The sequence below is a fragment of the Fukomys damarensis genome, unplaced genomic scaffold (genome assembly GCF_012274545.1).
Source record: "Fukomys damarensis isolate Sample0158 unplaced genomic scaffold, DMR_v1.0_HiC HiC_scaffold_30, whole genome shotgun sequence".
NCBI lineage: Eukaryota > Metazoa > Chordata > Mammalia > Rodentia > Bathyergidae > Fukomys > Fukomys damarensis.
In genome coordinates, this window is record NW_022900942.1 from 65,368,893 (window position 1) to 65,389,072 (window position 20,180).

At 52.3% G+C, this 20,180-nt stretch overlaps 1 protein-coding gene across 2 annotated transcripts in view; it reads right to left on the bottom strand.

The window, feature by feature from the left end:
* The window catches only part of Lama1 (laminin subunit alpha 1), a 195,123-nt gene that overhangs the window by 152,792 nt on the left and 22,151 nt on the right, over positions 1-20,180 (bottom strand). The gene's annotated exons all lie outside the window — the stretch shown is intronic.

The following is a 20,180-nucleotide window of genomic DNA, read 5'->3' on the forward strand; positions in this document are numbered from 1 at the left end:
GCGTCCCCGACAGGTGTGAGTGAATTCCCACCAGCTTTCTTCTGCTAGGTGCCGGGGCACCCCCGTCCTCCGAGAGCTCCTCTCCGCAGGGTCGTCTCTCAGGCTGGGGACGGCACAGCGAGGTTCTCAGGAGAGAAAGTAAACGCCCGGGTCGGGCTAGGCCCGGCTGGTAGGACAGCGGAGAGGTGGCGATGGCCCAGGGGCCAGCTGGGGCTCGGGTGTGACCGCGCATCCTTCCCGTGGCCTTCCTGGGGGCGCTCATGCGTGCGCGGGCTCCTAGAGGAGGAGAAGGGCGTGGGAGGAGGACGCGCGGGCAGGCCACGGGGTGCCAAGGGCAGCCACACCACCGAGCCGGGAGAGCTGGAGCAGACCCCTCTGTGGGGCTCCGAGGGGGTGGCCCCCCCGCACCTCCGCCCGGGGCTTCTGGCTCCAGAGCTGTGCAAACAGCGGTCTCTTTTTGTTGTTCCTCAGTGCTGGGGTGGAAGCAGGGTCGTGGCGCTGCTCCGGGCCTCCAGCGTCGGCGTCCGGGTGTGCAGGACCGGGAAGAAAGGGAAGTTGTCTGAGCTCCTGTCCCAGTCCGGGGACGCCTTACCAGCTGCCCGTGCTGACATGGAGAAACCACTGCCCCTCACCTCTGTGCTCCCCCAAAGCCCCGGCAGGCACTACAGACTCCGAGACTGCGCCGCACATTGTCCCCTCCACCCGCACAGCCTCCGGGCTCCTCTTGCTTGTTTTCTTTTTTCACCGTGCTGGGGATTGAGCCCATGGTGTCCTGCGCACTAGGCAGGTCTCTGTTCCTCCGCTGGGACTCGAGACTGCCCCTCCCGGGGACCTTGACTCCAGGCCAGGGGGAGGAGCTGTGTAATGTTAGGCTCCTCCAGCTCCATCATTGCGTTTACTGAGTTGGTTCACTCACTTATTTCAAGTGCTCTGCCTTGGATATATGTTGAGCGTGTCTCTCAAAGGGTCCTGTACTGGAAGCTTGATCCCCAATTTGGTCATGTAGGCAGAGGTTGGCCCTTTAAGGGGTGGTGCCTAGCAGGAGGGGATCAGGTCATGGGTCTCTCCTGTTGGTGACACAGGGGAGAGAGAAGGGAGGTTAAGAGTGGGGAAAATGGCCGGGCGTGGTGGCGCACGCCTGTAATCCCAGCACTTGGGAGGCTGAGGCAGGAGGATTGCTGTGAGTTCGAGACCAGTCTGGACTACATAGTGAGTTCCAGGTCAGTCTCAACTACATAGTGAGACCCTGTCTCAAAAAACAAAAAACAAACAAACAAACAAAAAAGAGTGGGAAAAATGTATTGAGAGAAAGAAAGCTTCTGTCTAAGAGAGACAGGAGGGGGACCGGAAATTGGTCACTTGCTCACCCTGCTTCTCAAAGGTGTTTTATAGGACAAAGCTATAGCCAACTAGTGAGATTATAAGTACAGTTGCTCAGGTAACACTGATTCAGTGAGAGATCACAGGGTGGACAAATTGTGAACAACCAGTAAGATTATGACAAGTACAGTCGCTCAGGTAATATTGATTAAATGGGGATCCAATGGGGAAGCAAGTCACGTAGCAAGCACAAAAGGCATGAGCAAGGATTTGCAGCAGTCAAGGTGGGTCAGGGATCTTTCTTGGAAGATCTTGGTTCGCCCTCAGGTGATTGTACCTATTTAGAATATCGATCACTGCTCTTCATCCTTGGAGGATGCTGGCCTTCAGTGGATGTGTCTTGACTGCCCTCCATGTTGGCTTCTCGAGGGCTGGCCCTGTCTAACAGCCTGCAAGACATCTAACTTACTTACCTATCTACAATATTGGGACCCAGCCAAGTGGCTCTCCACAGAGGCAGAAATGGTGAGAATTGAACTTTCAGCCTCCAAACCTAGGAGCTAAATCAACCCCTTTTCTTTATGAAGTACCCAGCCTTAGCATTTTGTTATAGCAGCAGAAAACTGTCTAATACACAAGGATTTAGAAGAAGTAGGCAACAGAAGGGATAGCAGTCCCAGGCACACGCACAAGTGGTGTTTCTGTAACCATGATTAAATCAGAGGGTGTGTGGATGGGTAGCCAGGCTCCGACACTGAGGGCTGTGTAACCCTGAGCAAGTGCCTCTGTGTCCTCAGCCAGAAGCTGCTATCTGTCACTCCGGGTAGTGAGAAGTGGCAAGGTGGGGTGCCAGGTGTCAGTGAGGAGCAGGGCTCAGTGTCCGGCCATGATCACTAAAGGCAGAGATAGCTTTATTTTTACTCCCTGAACTTCTTGTGGTCAATGATGTCAGAACGAAAGGAATTTGCATGCTGCGGTGTTTTTCTGTGAAGAATTTCCCCCCAGGTGGACATAAAGCATGAATTTCATGAATTCCCTCTTGTCAGAATTTCAAGTGAGGCAGAACAGTGGGTGACCAGGTTCCCTGCATGCCCTAGAGGGCCTTGTGGCCCCCAGCAGGGCTGGCAGAGTGTGGCCCAGCCTGGTTCTGGTTCTGCTTCCTGCCTGGCATCCACTCCGCTGATTTTGGTTTGGGCAGGAGGAGAAGGTGACAAGATGGTTCCGGGGAGGGCTTGAGAGCCTGGCCCACTGCCACAGAGGAGGCAGGGCCTGCAGCCGGGATCTCCTGAGGGAAGCAGCCTCTAGGTTGGGCAGGAGGAGAGAGAGGAGTGGCAGGAGGGGCTTCCAGGGAGCTGCAGGGCCTCAGGCCCTCAGGACCATCCTGACCTGCCCCGCTGTGGAGGACACCTGGCCAGACGCCCAGCTCTGCGCCCCTCGGTGCCCCGGCCAGGCCTGAGTCACAGGAAGTCCTGGGAGACTCGCCCAGGCTCCGGAAATGGGTCTGTGTGCCAGTGGGCGACAGCCCAGGCACAGGAGAAAAGACACTGCCTCTTCCCCTCAAGGTCACTTCAACCAAACCGGTGAAACAGCACAGTTTCTCCTTGCTGACTTTATTATCTCCATTTTTTGGAAGAGTTGGCATTTTAAATGAGCCTAATGACATAGAATATATCTTAATTATAACCTTTCCTCTCAGGGCACAGAGTTGTCTATGAAAGAATTTTCTAAATTTCTTAATTAACCTGCAGTGACTTTCTTTTGTCAAAGGTTGTGCTTGGAAACCATTATAAGAAATTATCTATCTGCCACCCCAGCATAGTTAAAAAAAAAAAAAAACACAACACTACATCATAAAGCAAAAAACCCTATAACAACAAACTGCCTGGCTAGGAAAGGACAGAGAGCCCAGGAAAATAGGCAGCAGCTACAGGCAGAATGTGAAGCCCACATCCTGGAGATCAGTGCTCCTGACCTCGCACACAGTCATTTCCAAAGCGAAGATGGAGGGTAAATTGCACCTTCTTGATCTACCTCTCGTCTAATTTTCGATGATGAGGTTTTCACAAACGAGCTCTAATTCATGAAGATGTGGCCTTTGCAATCTACGTTATCTTTCAAGTGTAGCAGTTAATCCATCCTCCAAACAGAGGCCCTCTTGGATTGAATAAACAGAATTGAGCAGGGATAGGAAGGGGAGGAGAACATGTCGTCCCTCCAGCCTCCACTGGGACTGTTGTGCCGTCCAGTCGACCGCTGCAGCATCTTCAGGATGCACTCCTGCCTTGGGTCTCCTCTGAGGCCCTCGAGGGACCCCAGCCATATCTTCACGTGCTCACAGATTTTCAGACTGGGAAAAGGGTGGTAACTGAGCAGCAGTGGCCAAGAGCTTCCTCTTCCCACTCTAACGTGCCTGTCTGGGGCTTTCTTGGGGTCTGCTACCATTGGGGTGACTCCGCTGAGGCAGCACTGAGCTTCCAGGACCCAGGAGACATGGTCTGAGCATCAGCAGCCCTGGGGGCCCTGTCCTCTGGGTGCTATCTCTAGGGAGGGACCCTCTGAGGCTGGCTGGACTGGGGATGGAGCTGGGATGTCCCAGCCTCCTCAGCCCACCAGACCAGGGCCTCTTCCAGCCTGCAAGGCTCCTGACTGCGTCTTGCTGACACCTGTGTGGGGTCTCGGTGCCTGGCCGCCAGGCCATGTCCCCAGTTGTGCTCTGGGGCCCTGGGTTCCCACCTGGGAAGCACCCCCCGCCATGGCCAGGGGACACAGCCACCACTCAGGCTGTCCTGGGCCAGCACCCACCCATCACTCTCTCTTCGCTCTGTCCGAGTGTCCCTGGAAGGGCAGCTTGGAGCGTCTTTCCGTCGCCCCTGCCTCGGTGTCCCTGTGCTTCTCCCTGCCTGCCTCCTGTCACACATGGCCCCACCCTCCCGGCCCCCAGCCAGCAGGGGAGTCCGACGTCCCCCTAACACAGTGGCCCCTTTGTGGCCCATGGCCAGGCTCACGGAGCCCACGAGGGCAGGAAGGGGTGCAGAAAAGGGGAAGCTGCGCTGTCCAGGACCCAGAGTGTCCGGGCTTGGGCTCTCCGGGGCACTGGGAGCGTGGAGGAGGCGGCCAGGCGCCCTCGGGTCAGTACCCTGGTGTCCACGCTGGGCCTTTCTGTGACTGATGAAGATGTGGGGTGACCAGCACAGTGGGGAGGGCTCATCCACCACTGGCTGCGAAGAAGAGGGATCAGGAGTGGGGAGCAGGGCGTCTCTGGCTGCCAGTTTACTTCTGTGTGTGTGTGCGTGTGGGTGTGGGTGCGTGAGTGTGTCACAGCCGAGTTCCCACCATTAGAGATTCTCCTTGGGAAATGGAGCAGGACAGTGAGACACAGGCCTGCAGGGTCTTGGGATTTATCAGACCGTGGCCCCCACAGCAAGACGGCTGGGCTTCAGGGAGTGGGTCCTGGGACCCCCACGCTTTGGAACCCGGTAAGATGCGGCTCTGAGGGGGCGGGGCAGGAAGTGGGTGCGAAGGAAGCCTGGGAGGTTCCGGCTGCCTGCAGGGACCCAGCTCTTTTTCCTTAAGGGAAACCATTTCACTTATTTATTTAGACGAGCTGGCCTTTTATTCTTACAAATGCAGTATTAGAGAAGACATCAGCAGAGAGTAGGGGCTGAGGCTGTAGCTCAGGGGTAGGGTGCTTGGCCAGCACGTGTGAGCCCTCAGGCTCCTTTCTCAGTGACACAGGCGCACACACACGTGCAGAGAGGAGAAACGCCGTGTTTCCCCAGATGCGGACTCCTGCTGAGGTTTCCTGTGACTCTGTGGACAGAAGTGAAATCGTGTGACCTGCTGAGCTGGCTCTGTGCCTGTCACTCTGTGCTGCCTTCGTCAGGGACCATCCCGCCTCACTTCCAGCCCCTCTCTGTATTCAGGTTTGCCTGCAAATTAATTCCCCTCTTCCTTTCAGGTCCCAGCTGAAGTCTTTTCCGAGGACAGCTTTGGGCCAGTGTCCCTCCCTGGTGGGCGCCTGGCCACCGCCCACTGTGCAACAGTACAGTGCCCCTGCCTTCCCGGCATTTCCAACACTCGAGGGTCAAAGGAGGCCAGTGTGCCCTGGGCGTGCCTGGCACCCCTCGTGTCCTGGCCGGGCCCTTCTCACCTGCTGGTGACAGAGCTCTGCGCCCTGAGGAGCCGCCCTCTGCACAGGGACTGAGCCCCAGCGCCACTTTCTTGGTTCACGCCTGTGTTTTATCAGCTGCCTTTTCCTAGCGTTTAGCCAATGCCTTTCCTGAAGGCACTGATGCCCCACAGGAGCAGAGACCTGAATCAGAAAATGCTCTTTCACGAGTCTTTATGAGGTGTGACAAAAAGAATGAGTGCTGTGTGCCATCCAGCAGAAAGGCAGCTCATAAATACAAGCAGGGTCCTCCTCTGCTTACCCACCGGATCTGGCACTGTGTGACTTCCAGCTCCTCCCTCAAATCAAAATGACCACGAAAGAGGAATGTTCGAGTCAGTCTAGGACATCGAGGCAGCCAGGACGGCACAGCTAAAGACACTCAGGAAAGAGGGCTCCAGAGCTGCTGAGGAGAGCGGCCAGGACAGTGGGAGGAGTGTGTTGGAAGGGGGTGCTGTGAGGAGGTTCGTGGCAAGGTGTCTTTCATTGTAATAGATTTTTAAAAGTTTCTGTAGTCACCGTATTTTTGGATTGCATGTTGTATTCTCCAGATGCCTAAGCACGCAGAAGAGAAAGTGAGTCTTCCCGCTGCCTCCCAGGTGTTTGTAGGGCGGAGGAGGCTGAGACCTGGGGAACAGACAGAGTGGGGAGCAGGGGAGGTCAGGGCCGCACACGGCAGTGGCATTTCGTGGCTGTCCCCAGGAGCGAGCTCACAGCATGCACAGCACACCGGGGTGCAGTTCCAGCCTCCGGCCGCACCCTGGCACTGTCCCAAATCATCAGGTTGCCTATGTCAGTCAGTTCGTGCTACCCGGAAGCGCTTCCAGGCGCCTGGAAAACAGCTCTGGAAACCTTGGCATCTGGGCCAGTCAGAGGCCAATCAAGATGAGACCATAACAGCTGCCACCTCCATCTGGGACTTTCCAAGTTGGCTCAATCCAGGCCAAGCGGGGGACACACGAAGGGTTTGCTCCTGGGGCACCTGTCGCCCCTGGATACCCTTAAGGAACAACAAACCCCACCAGTCCTGGGGCACCCGCTCTCCCCTCCATGCCCCTCCTGGTCCCAGGTCTGATCAGCAGCTCCTCCCCTCCCACAAGACCAGCTCTGCACAACTCTCAGTGACACACACAGCATGCACCACAATGCATATGCACGCCACAGCCTGAACACACGCGTGCACACATACACACCCCTTCCCCCAGCTCTGAACCCTGTGTCCAGGCTGGGTTGTGAGCTCGGGTGCCAGGCTGCACCCAGGGACACAGCGGGCTGGCACTGTGGACACCTGGATCGGCGCCTCGGGGTGTAGCTGCTTCACACCCGGTCCTGCTGTGCCTGCAGCACTGTCTTTGCAGACAGACAAAACACTCGTGGGAGGGAGGACAAGCAGCCAGTGCATGGGTGTGGTGTGCTCAGGACGGGAGGTCAGGTGCCAGCCCCAGGGAGAAACTGAAAACGAAGTGCGCGGCCTGTGGCCCAGACGCTGCCCGCTAAGCAGTGGGCTCGAGCTGCCCACGTCCCAGCGAGGGAGAACTTTCTGGCCAGAGTGTGAGAGCCTAGCAGCTATGTGAGAGGTGGCAGGGCTAGGTGCAACATATAACAGGGGGCCCAAAATCCAGTTGCTATATCAGTAATATCTCTGCGCAGTCTTTTAAAATAGAAATAAATGCATGAATTCACGAAGAGAAAATAAAATCCCACAGCATTCCATGAAGCGGGACTGGGTCCTGCCTCACTAAACTCACCTTACTCTCAGTGCTGAACTAAATGTCATTTGAAAAAGTGGCAGCCGGCTGGTGAGCCGCGACGAGTGAGAGATTGTGCTGTTCCATTAAGATAGCGTCCGTTGTGATCGCGGAGGCTGTCGCTGCCCCTGACATCCGAGTGCCTGACTCAGTCCCAGCCTGAGGTCACACGGGTCCCCGGGGTCCAGCAGGGCAGGCCAGAACGTGAGGTTCGGTGTGAGGGCGCCTGTCCACACCGGAGGGCGAGGGCAAGTGGGCAGGGCTGAGCTTTGGTCCACACGGCCCGCCGGTGCCCATCAGGCCGTGCCCCAAGGGCCCTGCCTCTCCCCGCGCCCACCCTGGCGTTCCTGGACCCGGAGGAACGTGTCAGGTGGGGCTGGACAGACACAGCAGGAAGCACAGAAAGGGAAATCCGTAGTGCAGCTCAGGCCTAGGCCCGAGGTAGCCATGGAAGGAGGAAGGGAGCGCCCAGGCAGCCACGTAGGAGAAAAGGTGGCTCCCTCCTTCCTGCCCCCACCCCGGGTGTCACTGAAGGCACTGTCTTGCAGCCAGCGGACAGCCTGTCATCTCCCAGACCATCTCCCGGGAACCTGGCTAACACCAGCCTCCGACTGCCCAGCCTGGCCTCTCCTGGACTTTCTGTTTGGGCCCACATCTGGGCACAAACCTGAGAGATCCCTGAGAGCTGATAACAGAATCTGACAACACACAGACAGAAGTTGCTGTCTTCCAGGAACGGCGGTCAGGCCGGTGAGGGTTGTTGTGCCCAGGTTCTTTGAGTTTTATGGGAAAAGAAAGGGCTATTTAGAAAAGGCTTGGTTATGACAGCATTTTCATGGCCGTTTGTTCTTTAATAAGTGGTTTGGGGCCATTCATTATATACTTTTACCTCCTCTCCCTTTTATCTTTAATGAGATGTGCATCTTGTATGGAATTTTTATAGTTTTGCTTTCTCTATGAGAGTAGTTGTTGGTGTTGGAGAATGAGCCTCCAGGCAGCCGAACATTCCTCAGAAGTTTTGAAGGTGGAGTGGGGGTATCAGCTTCTTTCCCTGGCTGCCTGGCTGGGTGATGAGAACTCTCTGAGGACTGCCCAGGGCGGTGATAAGGCCACCTCTCCTCTCAAAGGTGCGCTTCTGACTGGAGGGAGAACGAGGGCCCAACAGCGCACCTTTGTGGCACAACGTGGGTACTGATTACCCTGCTGCACAGCCAGAACCCAAAGGAGCCAGCGTGGATTCTGGTTTCCACGCCTTTCAAGGCAGATTGCTACAGGCGGAAGCAAAACTTCTAAGTGCAGAGAGGTTCTAATCTAATAATATCCTTCGTGTACTTACCTAGTCTTAAATCTCTGAAAAACGAAACACACAGATCAAAGTGAGTTTAATGATCTCAGGATAATCACTCAATTTATCAAAACAGAAGTGTTTAAAGGAGGCTGATGTTGATGTATGACCTATAAGACCAAAATATTTAGACTGAATTTTCATGAGAAATTAATAAACATGGTTAATTAACTGCCACTAATGTACTTTGGCAGAATGACAAAATGCTGAAAAGCCAAGTTTTCTATTCACGATTTCCTCCAAGTCTGAACCAGCCACGCCTCAAAGAGACTTATAGCATGCTGCACCGTCTTTCCTGGCTGCTTCATTCCTTTGGGTGGGAGATTATCCTGCATATTTTTGAGTTAATGTAAGACAGGAGAAAAACTACCCAGAAGACTGAAAACTAACTTAAAGAAACTCAGAGACCAAAGTTACATGGAGCAACAAATTGCACAGAGAAGGTAAATTAATAAAGGTTTGGTAATGTATGGCAAAGACTAGTTGGAAAAGAAATTCACCATTTTTTATCCTATCAGTAGTTCGATAAGGGTACACGTTCATGGATCCAATCACAATTAATTGCACGCACTCAACATGTTCAGCAAGCTACTGCAAAGTAAAATTTAAAACTCTAAGCCACAGAGAGTTGGCTAACATGAGTGCTAACATATCCCCCTTTTTTGGAGTTCAATGAAATGATCAAAGAGAAAACCAGCAAGCAAAGCATTCAAAGTTGTTGGAATTTGCAAGCAGAAATACAAACCCAATAAGCCAGAGTTAGATACAGGGTTTCTGAGAGAAGCACCTAGAAAAATGACTCTCAGAGCAATTCATTTTCATTAAAAGAACCCGATGGCTCTAAAAAATGCATCTTAATATGCGTAATTTTTTGGAACAAGATCCAGTTCTGGTGTCCTGGTGGGAAGCAGCAGCAGTGATTGGAAGACCTCTATCCTGCCTCAGCCTTTTAGAACACACTCATCCCAGACAGACAAGTGTGTGGAACCATGGAAAGCTCCCCACTTCCACTGAAGAATTAATTCAGAACATTTCCCATTTGCTTCTTACCCTGATGAGATTCCTGAATGACTTTTGTCCTTTATTCCGTTTTTTTTTTCTTCCTAGATATGCCTATAAAAACTGAACTGTGGAGGCTTGAAAAGGAAGATTTTGCAAAAGTAGCCTCTTTTCTGTAAAAAGCCTATACGGACATTTGACAGGTTTTTAGTTTGAGAGGAAAAAACAGTAAAGGACTTGTGCATCAACAGTCTGGACCAGATGCCCCAGCTGATTTTTCTGCTAAGTGTGCTGGGTTATAAAATATTATAATGTATGGATAAACCAACGAGAAAGTCATACACGGGGAAAACACCTATATGAAAGTAGAACCTGAAATAGAAACTACGCAGGGGAGCCCTGAGGACATTTGCCAACCCTGGGCCTTGGTTTTTGGTTTTCATGCCTGCTCCAAGGAGAAAGTTATAGGGGACCCCATGGTCCTAAGCTGGAGCCTCACAAGGACACTCAATTAGTATCAAAGTGGACTGGGGATACTCGTCTCCTGCCCCAGGTGTGGCACAGATGCCTGGCTTAAATCCTTGGCTACAGCAGCAATGACTGTCACCCAGACACTTACCCCTGTGAGGTGGTACACAGTGGCCTGATTCCACTCCACCTCCCACAAAAGCATGGAGTGCCCAGCAGTCTAGAGCTGGCGATGCTCTGAGCTAATCGGCAAAAGCAGACTGAAGTTATCCTGGGCAGCACAGACCTTCAGGAAAGGCCTCAACACACCCCCAAGTAGGACTCTAGGAGACCGCAACTTGGTGCTAAAAATCATGATGCATGCAAGGAAAGCCAGCAAAAACAAGAGCAGAATTAGACTCACTAAGAGGGCCAGTCCTGGAATCACAAGATACAGAATATAAAATAAAGAAATAAAAGTGGGAGCTTAAGGTTGTAAAAGAGTACAAGTCTAAAACCAAAGTAAAATTTATAAATGGGGAATGTATAATGGTTGACACATTGAAATAGTTGAAAGGTTAACTACAGAGAGAGTGAGCAAAATGAAAGATAGCTGTGAAGAAATCCTGCAGCATTCTGCACCTGAGACCAAGTGAGAAGGAGAATAAGAATGGAGATTTGTCCTGCTACTGGAGAATAAGACAGAGAGGTCAGCAGATGTACGTCTAGAGGGAGAGAGCCAAAGAAAGGAGGGTGCCAAAGATGATATTTGAAGAGACAATAGCTGTGGATAAAAGAATTCAACTCACAGATTAATTAAGCCCAACACTTTCCCCACACAATTAAAAAAATCCACATTTGATTTGATTCTCATGAGACAAAGACAAAGAGATCTTTCAAAAAGCTGGCAAGAAAGCACCATTCAGGCGGAGCCAGCACAGGGCAACCACGTCATTCTCCGTGTCCTGGGGAGAAGAGATGCAAACCTGGGACTGGATTCCTCGCAAATAAATCTCTCCAAAATGAATGTAAAATACGAGTGTTTTCAAATCAATAAAAACAGATTTTGCCAGTCACCGAACTTCGTTGAGGAAATTCTGACAGATGTATTTCATGAAAACAAAAGTGCCTCCAAATCACGGATCTGAGAGGCATGAATGAAGGATGAGCAGGGAAACCTCAGCTCGGACTGTGATATTAATAAATCCTACAGGATTCAACAAATCAAAGAAAGATGGAATTACATTATAGAAGGAGAAATAATCAGTTATGCATTCTGAATTCCTTAGACATGTGGGACATCTGCAAATATATTAGATAGTTTCCCATCACTGTAACAAAATTCCAGAGATAATTAACACAACAAGAGAAAAGGTTCGTTCCGGCTCCCAGTTTTTTTATCTTTCCAGTCCAAAACCAAGTGATCCCATGGCATTGAGCCTCTAGCAAAGCCCTTAAGCCACGAAGTTGGGAGGAAGGAAGAGCTGAGTGTCACAGAGTCCCCTTAGAGGACTTACCAGGATGATCTAAAGACCTCCCACTCAGCCACCTCTTAAGGGTTCCGGCCCTGAGCTGCAGCTACCCAGTAAGCAGGCCTTTAACACACCGGCCTTTGGTCACACTACCCTCATTCAAACCTTAGCAGGTGTGGATTACTTTTAACCCTGGTTGAGTTAAGCACTCATGTTACTATCTCTAGGGTGGTCACTAAATGTCACCTGTATGCCAGAGGCTCCAGGATTCCAAAGTTCAGTCTAGACCTCTGCCTTAAACTCCAGATTCATATACTGAACTCCTTATGTCCTGTTGCCAATGGTGTCTGCTGCTAGGCAACTCAAAATTACCATGTCCTTGGGCTGCGGTGGTAGATCAGTGGCAGATCGCTTGCCTAGAATGCGCAAGGCTCTACCTTTGATCCCAGTGGGGAACAAAGGAAAAAAATACAATTTCCTACACCTAACTCATCTTCCTCTCTACCTTCAAAAAACAAACAAGAATAACAAATAAAAGGGACTGAGGATGTATCTCTGGGCTTGATTTCCAGTACTGAAAAAAAAATCCTGAAAACAAGAACATCCCCCCCAAAGAAACACATGACAAACAAAACAAGCACAAACTCATTCCGCTGTGTCCTACCACCCATCACCCTGACAAAATTCCTGAGGAAATGAACTTAGTGGACGAAATATTTACTTGGCTCATGGTTTCAGAGGCTCAGTCCATGGTCAGCTGGTTCCACTGCTGTGGGCTGAGGTGAGGCAGAAACATCATGGTGAAAGGGTGTGTGGTGGAATGGCACTGCTGCCTATGCAGCCTGGGCAACAGAAGGGGCTGGGGATGAGATATCATGCCCAAGGACACCCCACTGTGGCCCACTCCCTTCAACTAAGTCCCAGTTTCTAAGGTTCTCTCACTGCTCAAAGATGCCATTGAGCTATGATCCATCAATGGATTAATTCAGCGATGAAGTTAAAGCCCTCCTGATCTAACTGCTTCCCCCAAATCCTTCACTGACAATAAGCCCACTACACATGGCCTCTTTTTTGTCTGTTTCTTTTGTTTTTGATACAAAATCACTGTGCATCCAAGCTGGTTTTGAACTTGCTATGTATCTCAGGCTGATCTTGAACTCATGATCCTCCTGCCTCAGCTTCCCAAGGGCTGGAATTATAGGATGTCCAACTGTCTCCTGCATGTGGTCTTTGGGAGAAATTTTGGTTCAAGTCATAACAACTTGCCAGCTGTCCCAATTCTGTCCTTCCAGTTGCTGATCCAAACACCTCATCCTCAATCCATCAGGAAGTGTGGATGAAAATCTTCGAAACCTTTGGTTTTAGTCCCCATCATTGTAACAAAGTACCTGGCATAAAGGACTTGAAAACAGGAGAGGTGTATATTGGCTCAGGGTTTCAGAAGCGTCAGTTTGTGGTCCCCCAACCTGGTGCTTTGGGTGGTGGTACAATGTCCATCATGGTGGTAGCCTGTGGCAGAGGAAGCTGCTCACCTCATGGTGGCTGGCTGGGGTATGTGTGTGTGTGTGTTTGTGTAAGAGAGAGAGAGAGAGCACAGAAGGGGCAGGGCTCTAACACCCATTTCAAGGTCATGCCCCCTAATGACCTTCCTCCTCCAAGCGGGCCCCTCTGACAAGGTCCACCATCACCCTATGGCACCACATGGGTCACACACAGGAGACCCTAGTGACAGCCACTTCCCAGACCACTTCTCCTGACCACCTGCTCTTATCTCCCACCCTCAGCCACTGTCTTCTCTGGCCCGGGTCCCGGCAAATGGCATATGTGTCATTTCTACCATTGGCCCTTGAGTCTGTTTTGCTTATAACATTCTGGGTGATCTACTTAAAATTTAAAATTTTAAAATTTTATTTATTTATTTTTAAGTACTGGAGATCAAACTCAGGACCTTGTGCTTGCAAGGCAGGTGGCAGAACCACTGGGCTAAATCCCCGGCCTCTAAATTTTTATTTTTATTTTTAAATGACATGCAATATTTGTACCTATTTCTGGGGTAGAATTTGATGATTTGATATGTACACATAATATGTAAGGATCAAATCAGGGTAATTAGCATTTCCATCTCTTTAAACACCTATGGTTTCCATGTGCTGGGAAACTCCAGACTCTTCTAATTATTTTGAAATATACCGTACATCACTGTATGCTACACCGTGCTACAGAACACTTGCACAAATTCCTTTCATGCAACTGCATTTTGTCTAATAGTCCTCATTTAGCAAACTGTTTGGACTCTTGACTAAGGTAGGAAGGGCTCAACTTGCCTTTGCTGCTCACCTCAGGAGCCTTTGGCCGGTGCTGTCCACTGCCTGAAAACCTGTGCTGCAAGTACTTTATCCTGCTTTTTAATGCTCCACCTCAACCACAAGCAAGAGCCCCAAATTTCCTATGCGTCCTGACTTTGGCTTATGTTGTTGTGATTCTGTCTTCTGCTTGCCTGCCCACTTCTTAATCAGGCATTGGGATTTCCTGCAACCAAAGCCACATTACATGGGAATCAAGGATCTGAAGGAAAGATGGGAGAGCTTGGTAAAGCAAATGACAAAAGTAGGTCCACACACCTTCTTGAGGTCCCTTCTGCACCTGTGGCATTGTATGGGGCACCCATTTGCATAAAACCCAGTTCCCGCCGGACTGCTGGTCCAGTGCACCATGGAGAGCTGCTTTGAAAGAGAACGTGCCTGCAGATTGTCCTCTGCATTTTCCTTCTTTTCTTTCCTTTCCCTGCTCTCCTGCTGCAGGCTGGACTCAGACGGAGCCAGCACGTCGGCCCCCTGGCTCTGCTCCCTGCCACAACTCCCCAAGGCAGGACCAACGCCCAGGCCTGGGAGCTACAGCTTCCTTCTTTTCTTTCCTTTCCCTGCTCTCCTGCTGCAGGCTGGACTCAGACGGAGCCAGCACGTCGGCCCCCTGGCTCTGCTCCCTGCCACAACTCCCCAAGGCAGGACCAACGCCCAGGCCTGGGAGACACAGCTTGAGGTGAGTGTCCAGGGGTCAGGGGTGGCTGTTTCACACACACATGTACACACACACACACACATGCAAACACAAGTACACAAAGCATACACACAAAGAAAAATATATGAACACACATGCATGAAGACACACACAAGCATAGATACACACAGAAATACACATGCACACACAGACAGACCTAAGTACACACGCACACACACATGCATATACGCACACACACAGACACATACACACATGCTCAGCATCACTGATAAACCAGAGGGCGTCCCCTTCAGTCTGTGTGTGCTGTCCCTGTCCCAAAGCTGCCCCAGATGCCTTCCCTGAGCTCAGGGGAGGCAGGAGGAGCACTGTCAGCTCTAGGGGTCCCTGTGGGTGGATCCGAGGAGGGAGGAGGGATCACTTGTGCCTCAGTGAACCTGCGACATCCTCACTGGGCAGTGCTGGTCCCCAAGTTGCTTCCTGGCCCCGAGCTGGCTGGAGCCTTGCCACTGTCCTCTCCGCAGTCTCTGTGTACCCCGCAAGCTGAGCCCTCTCCTCAGAGGGCTTCAGGCGCCTTTCGCTCCACCACAGGAAGAAATTCTGTATGCGGCCAGCAGCTGCTCCCCACTGACACACTCCCAGACTCAGCGGAGCTAGGAGCTCTCCTGGCCTTCGTGCAGGGAGGTGGGGGAAGCACGCTGTCACCTGTCCTCCCCCTGTGAGGTCCCTTTCGCTTTCATGTCAAGATTCCCAGAGCGCTCCTTCCAAACAGCGATTTCCCAAAGGGAATTCTGGTGGAATAAATCATCACTGTGGTCAGAGTTCGAAGCGCCCCAGCAGACCACCGTGAGACAGAATGGGACGGCGGCTTTTGATTTCTGACCTCAGCTTCCCACCCCAAAGCCCTCTACTGGTTCTCCAAAAGCCGATGAAGAATGTTGAAAATAACCTTCTAAAGCATGGCATTTTCTCCTCCCAGCCCCAACAGATCACAGGGAGTAATTTCTGAAATATATTTAGCTTCTTCTTGGCTGCTTGGGGCTCCAAAAACATTACGAAGTCAGAGAAACCCAACAGAAGACACCAAGGGCTGTGTGCAGGGAGCCCCAGGTTGGAGAGGCACCCAAGCAGAGAGGGGTCCGGGTGGAGGGGGAGATCAGGGGAAGGAGCAAGGGAGCAGGCCCAGGCGGCCAGGGCGGGGCGGGCGCCCCAGGAGCCTTGGGCAGTTTTCCCTCTGAGATGCGGTTGCGAGTTCATTGGATCCCAGGGGCTTCCACACCCTGGCCACTGCCCTCTCCCAGGGCTCCCCAGCAAAACACCAGTGTTTTTTTGTGTGTGTGAAGCAAAAATATGTGCATGGTACGCACCCCACCCGAGACAGCAGGGTGCCAGGCTGTCAGCATGTCCCAAACTTCCCGGGCCTCCCTGGGCAGCCTGAGCTCAGGTCCCGCATACGGGCTGCGCCCCTGCGTGGCTTCCCCATCCCTTCCTGCCAGGGCTACACTCCTTTGCAGTGAATCCTGGGTAATGCTTCATCGGAGGATCCTGGTGCAACAACCACTTTAAAAAAATAAGCTCGTCTTTCCATTTAAATTAAAATCACCAAGGGATTTAGCTCAGTGGATCTGCTGCCTGCCTCACAAGCGCAAGGTCCTGAGTTCAATTCCCGGTACCAAAGAAAAAAAATTAAAATCACCAGATGATAAATCTCCAAGCCAGAGAATGCCTGCAATTAGAGGATAGGAACAGAGCACACTTTATATTCCCAACTGCATGCTATGGGGGCCCCCATTCCAGTGTGGGGCCCACGAACCCTGCCCCCTGTTGAACATGAGACTGAGTACCCGAGAGGGGAGCAGACTCGGGGAGGTTCGGGGTCCAGCATGCAACACCCCTGTCACGAGCAGCATCGCGCCTGTGAAGTACCTTGGAAACGTCTGGCCCAGGTCCTGAGGGCTTCCAGGCCCGGGTTGGCCTGGCCCTGTGACCTGCTCAGGGAGACCTCTCCTTAGAGAGAACCGAACAGTTCCACAGCAGCGACTGCTAAGCGGCAGGAGTCAGAGAAGTGGCTGAGTTGTGAAAATCTGCACCAGCGCAGTCATTATCTCTTAAATCTGGAGAGTGAATATGGTTCCCATGAGCGGCCATGACTGTTACCCATGCAGCCCTCCCACGACCTCCTGATGTAGACTCAGTGTTGCAAAGAGGGGCAGGGGTGCAGGGGCTGAGTTGCTGAGTGAGTCCTCCACCTGGTGCCCAGTGCTGTGGTGGCCCTCGCTCCCAGGGCCTGCTCTACTTCTGCAAGGAGAGGGAGGGTTAGAAGTCACCTCCAAGGTGCACATCATGGCGCATGCCTGTGATTCCAATACTCTGGGAGGCTGAGTCAGGAGGATTGCAATTTTGACTCTTGCCTGGGCAATTTAGCAATTGGGCAAGATCTTGCCTCAAGATGAAACAAAACAAAACAAAAGCTGGGGGGAGGTCACTCAGCATGAAGTCCCTGGGTTCAATCCCCAGTACCGCCAATGAAAGTTGCCACCTAAACCCCCAGCTTCCCTTTCCCAAAGCCAGAGAAAGCCAGGGAAGAGGCTGGTGGGCACCCTCTTCCTGACTGATCTCAGGGAGGTCACACTCACCATGAAAGTATTCCTCTCTCTTCCTGAACCCTGTGAGCCAACCAGGGAGACCTGCGTTCCTTTCACCCTGAAATCTGGTTCTGCTCGCAGCAGTGTGTGGGGAGAAGAGGGGTCTTTAGGGTCTTCAGGGAAGTCGCTGAGCCAGGAGTCGGATGTGGGCGGTGGGCCTTTGGGGCACCGCTGGCCACCACTCCACAGCGCTGGCTCTCAGCTGGTGATATTTAAACTGGAGATCTGAGGTTCCTTCCGGCTCCCAGGCAGGGCTTTTGTGAAGCGGCAAAGTTCTTCGCAGACGTGCAGAGACCTCCAGGGTTTTGAGTCACAAGATTGGAACTGACAGGATAAGGATGCAGACTCCCGTCTGGGGACGAGTCGGTCTTCAGCACTCACGGGTTGCAGATGGTTGGCTGGGTCTGGACAGGCGGCTGGGAAGGGTTCCGGCACACATGCGTGGATGTGTGTGGACTGACGGCGGCGAGCCCATCCCAAGCTTTTCCCTGCAGCTGAGAAGAAAATGGCGCAGGGTCAGCTCCACTCTGCTGGGTGCTGTGTCCCCACCGTGGCTTCAAGGACAGCGACCTTCCCTGATTTCTCCCAGCTCCTCCAGGGTGCCCAGCAGAGAGCCTAAGTGCTCTTCGTCATTTCTTCCCTCCTCTCCCACTCTTTCCTTCTTTCTCTATTCTTCCTCTTTCCTGGCCTCCTTCTCTGCCCCTCTCTCTCTCTCTCCCTGTCTCTCTCTCTCTCTCTCTCTCTCTCTCTCTCTCTCCCCCTCCCTCTGTGGTAGTCAGCTTCCCAACTGCTATGACAAAATACCCGAGATTGACAACATCAGAGGAGGAAAGGTTTATTTTGTCTCACGGTTTCAGTCCGTGGTCCCCTTGCCTTCTGCGGTGGGGCAGCATTTAGTGGAAGAAACTGCTCATTCACACAGGCCTGGCGCCCCCATCACCCCGTTTCTGTCCCTCTGCCACCTCCCAGTGGTGCCCTCAGAGCTCCAGGACATTTCAGACCCAGACCGTAACACCCTCCTTTCTTCGCTCTTCTGTTCACTTCGCTGCCCTTCTCCTCCTTGGGACAGCGCCAGGGCTGGGTCTGTGGACGTGCAGTAAACAGAGACGTTTGATGGCGTCACTGGGGCTAATCTAGTTTATTTGTAGACCTGCGGAATCTATTCAACCTGCAAAATGTCATTCCTGGGATTATGCTAAGCCTCACAATTAGTTAACGAAAATCCCTACTCTGCAGTCCCTTCAGCCCTCCTACATCCACCCTTCAGCCTCGAGTTCCACCTCCTCCCCCTGCAGCTGTTCGGGGCCCTAGCGGACACCGGGGCTTCCCGCCAGCAATCAGGTCTGGGGACCATACAGAGAGTGTGAGGCAGGCTAAGAGGCAGACAGATGGAAACACCGGCTACCAGTGTCACGCGGGACGCAGATCTGAAGGGGAGGATAAGGGAAGGCAGACTGAACTCCTGCAGGGCCGCTGTCCGATTTCCCTACCACACTCCCTGGTTGCCAGCCCTGCTTCCCCTGTCAGACGCCCACGAGCTGGTAAACTACCTCTGTGTTTCTGTGCGCCAGGGAGGAGTGAGGGACTGCAGGTGGCAGTGGCATTCACCTCCCAAGCTTGCCCAGAAAGCCAGACTGCGAGCGGAGGGACAATGCTTCCCCGGCTGCTGAGGAGAGAGGCAGCCTCCAGACCGCAGGCCGCGCCCTCACGAGGAGGCTGCTTGTCTCCACCGCGGGGAAAGAAGCGGGATCTTAGCGTTGGATATCAGTTCATAGGGGAGCAGTTCGCAAAGGTGAGGGCGGGACACGTCTGCACGTCCAGAGTCAGGGTCTTCACATAGAGGAGTGAAAGAAACAGGAACGGGATGTCCGGGATGGTCCGCAGCAGAACCTCCCTCCTCTACGCAGGATAAGACCCTCCCAACCTTCAGCCCCTGCCCTCTCCTCGGAAGTCGGTGGCTCTCCGGGGACGGACCGCCCGAGGGGCCGTGGCCGAGGAAGGTGACGCTCACACTGCCCTAAGAAGCCCCGAAGCCACCTGTGTCACGCGAGGACGCGTGGGAACGCGGAGGGCGAGCCGCGGAGCAACTCACGTCCCAGGGAGCGACATCCGCCAGGTGTCTGCCCCACGCGGGAAGCGCGGCCCGGCAGGGACACGCGCCTTCTTTTCCTTCCTCCCTCCCTGTTTCTGTCCTTCCCACTCCCTGCCTTTTTTTCCTTCCTTTGTTCCACGTTTCTCCAGGCTCTGTTGGGCCACTTTTAAGTCTTTTCTCTGCATTTTCTTATCTTCTCTTTAAAAAACAGTGGTTCTATGTTTAAAAGTAAAAATGCTGCGCTGTTTAAAGGCGCTGCGGATGGCAGAGGACGCAATGTGTCCGCCCCCTGCGCCCCCTGCCCTGAGGGCTGAGTCGGGTTTCCCTCCAGGGGTGGCCTGACCTTGGCGACGCCCTTCACTTCCGTCCGAAGTTCCCAGCCTGGTGCGGTGGAGCCGGGTCCCGCCAGCTTCAGAATTCTGTTCTGTCTGGCTCAAGCTCCACAGTAAAGAAAAACCAAGTGTTTTCTTGCCAAAAAGTCTTATGCAATAAATAAAATAATGAGCAGGGGAGGAATGGTAACATTTTACCTCATGCGCCTGGTTTTTGTTTTACATATGTATTTAATACCACATGCACATGTCTTTGACCACAAGGTTAACTACTCAACACTGTAGCTATAACACCCCTCCCCCAAATGTTTCAATATTTCTTTTTAAAAATAAATTCTTTTATATAACCATAGCACAATTTCCAAAGGGTCGGATGAACACCGAGGTACGACTATTACACAATCCACAGAGCTCATCCGAGTTTCAGGGTTCTTTCACTAACACCGGTAAGAAAGTCGTATTTCTCTGGCTCCAGATGGAATGAACAATTACACATTGCACTTAGCTGTCATTTCTCTTTAAGATTTTTTAAAAATCTGGAGCAATTCCTTAGGTTTTTTTCTTATTTTTTTACTTTAATCATCAGAGCTGTGAAGC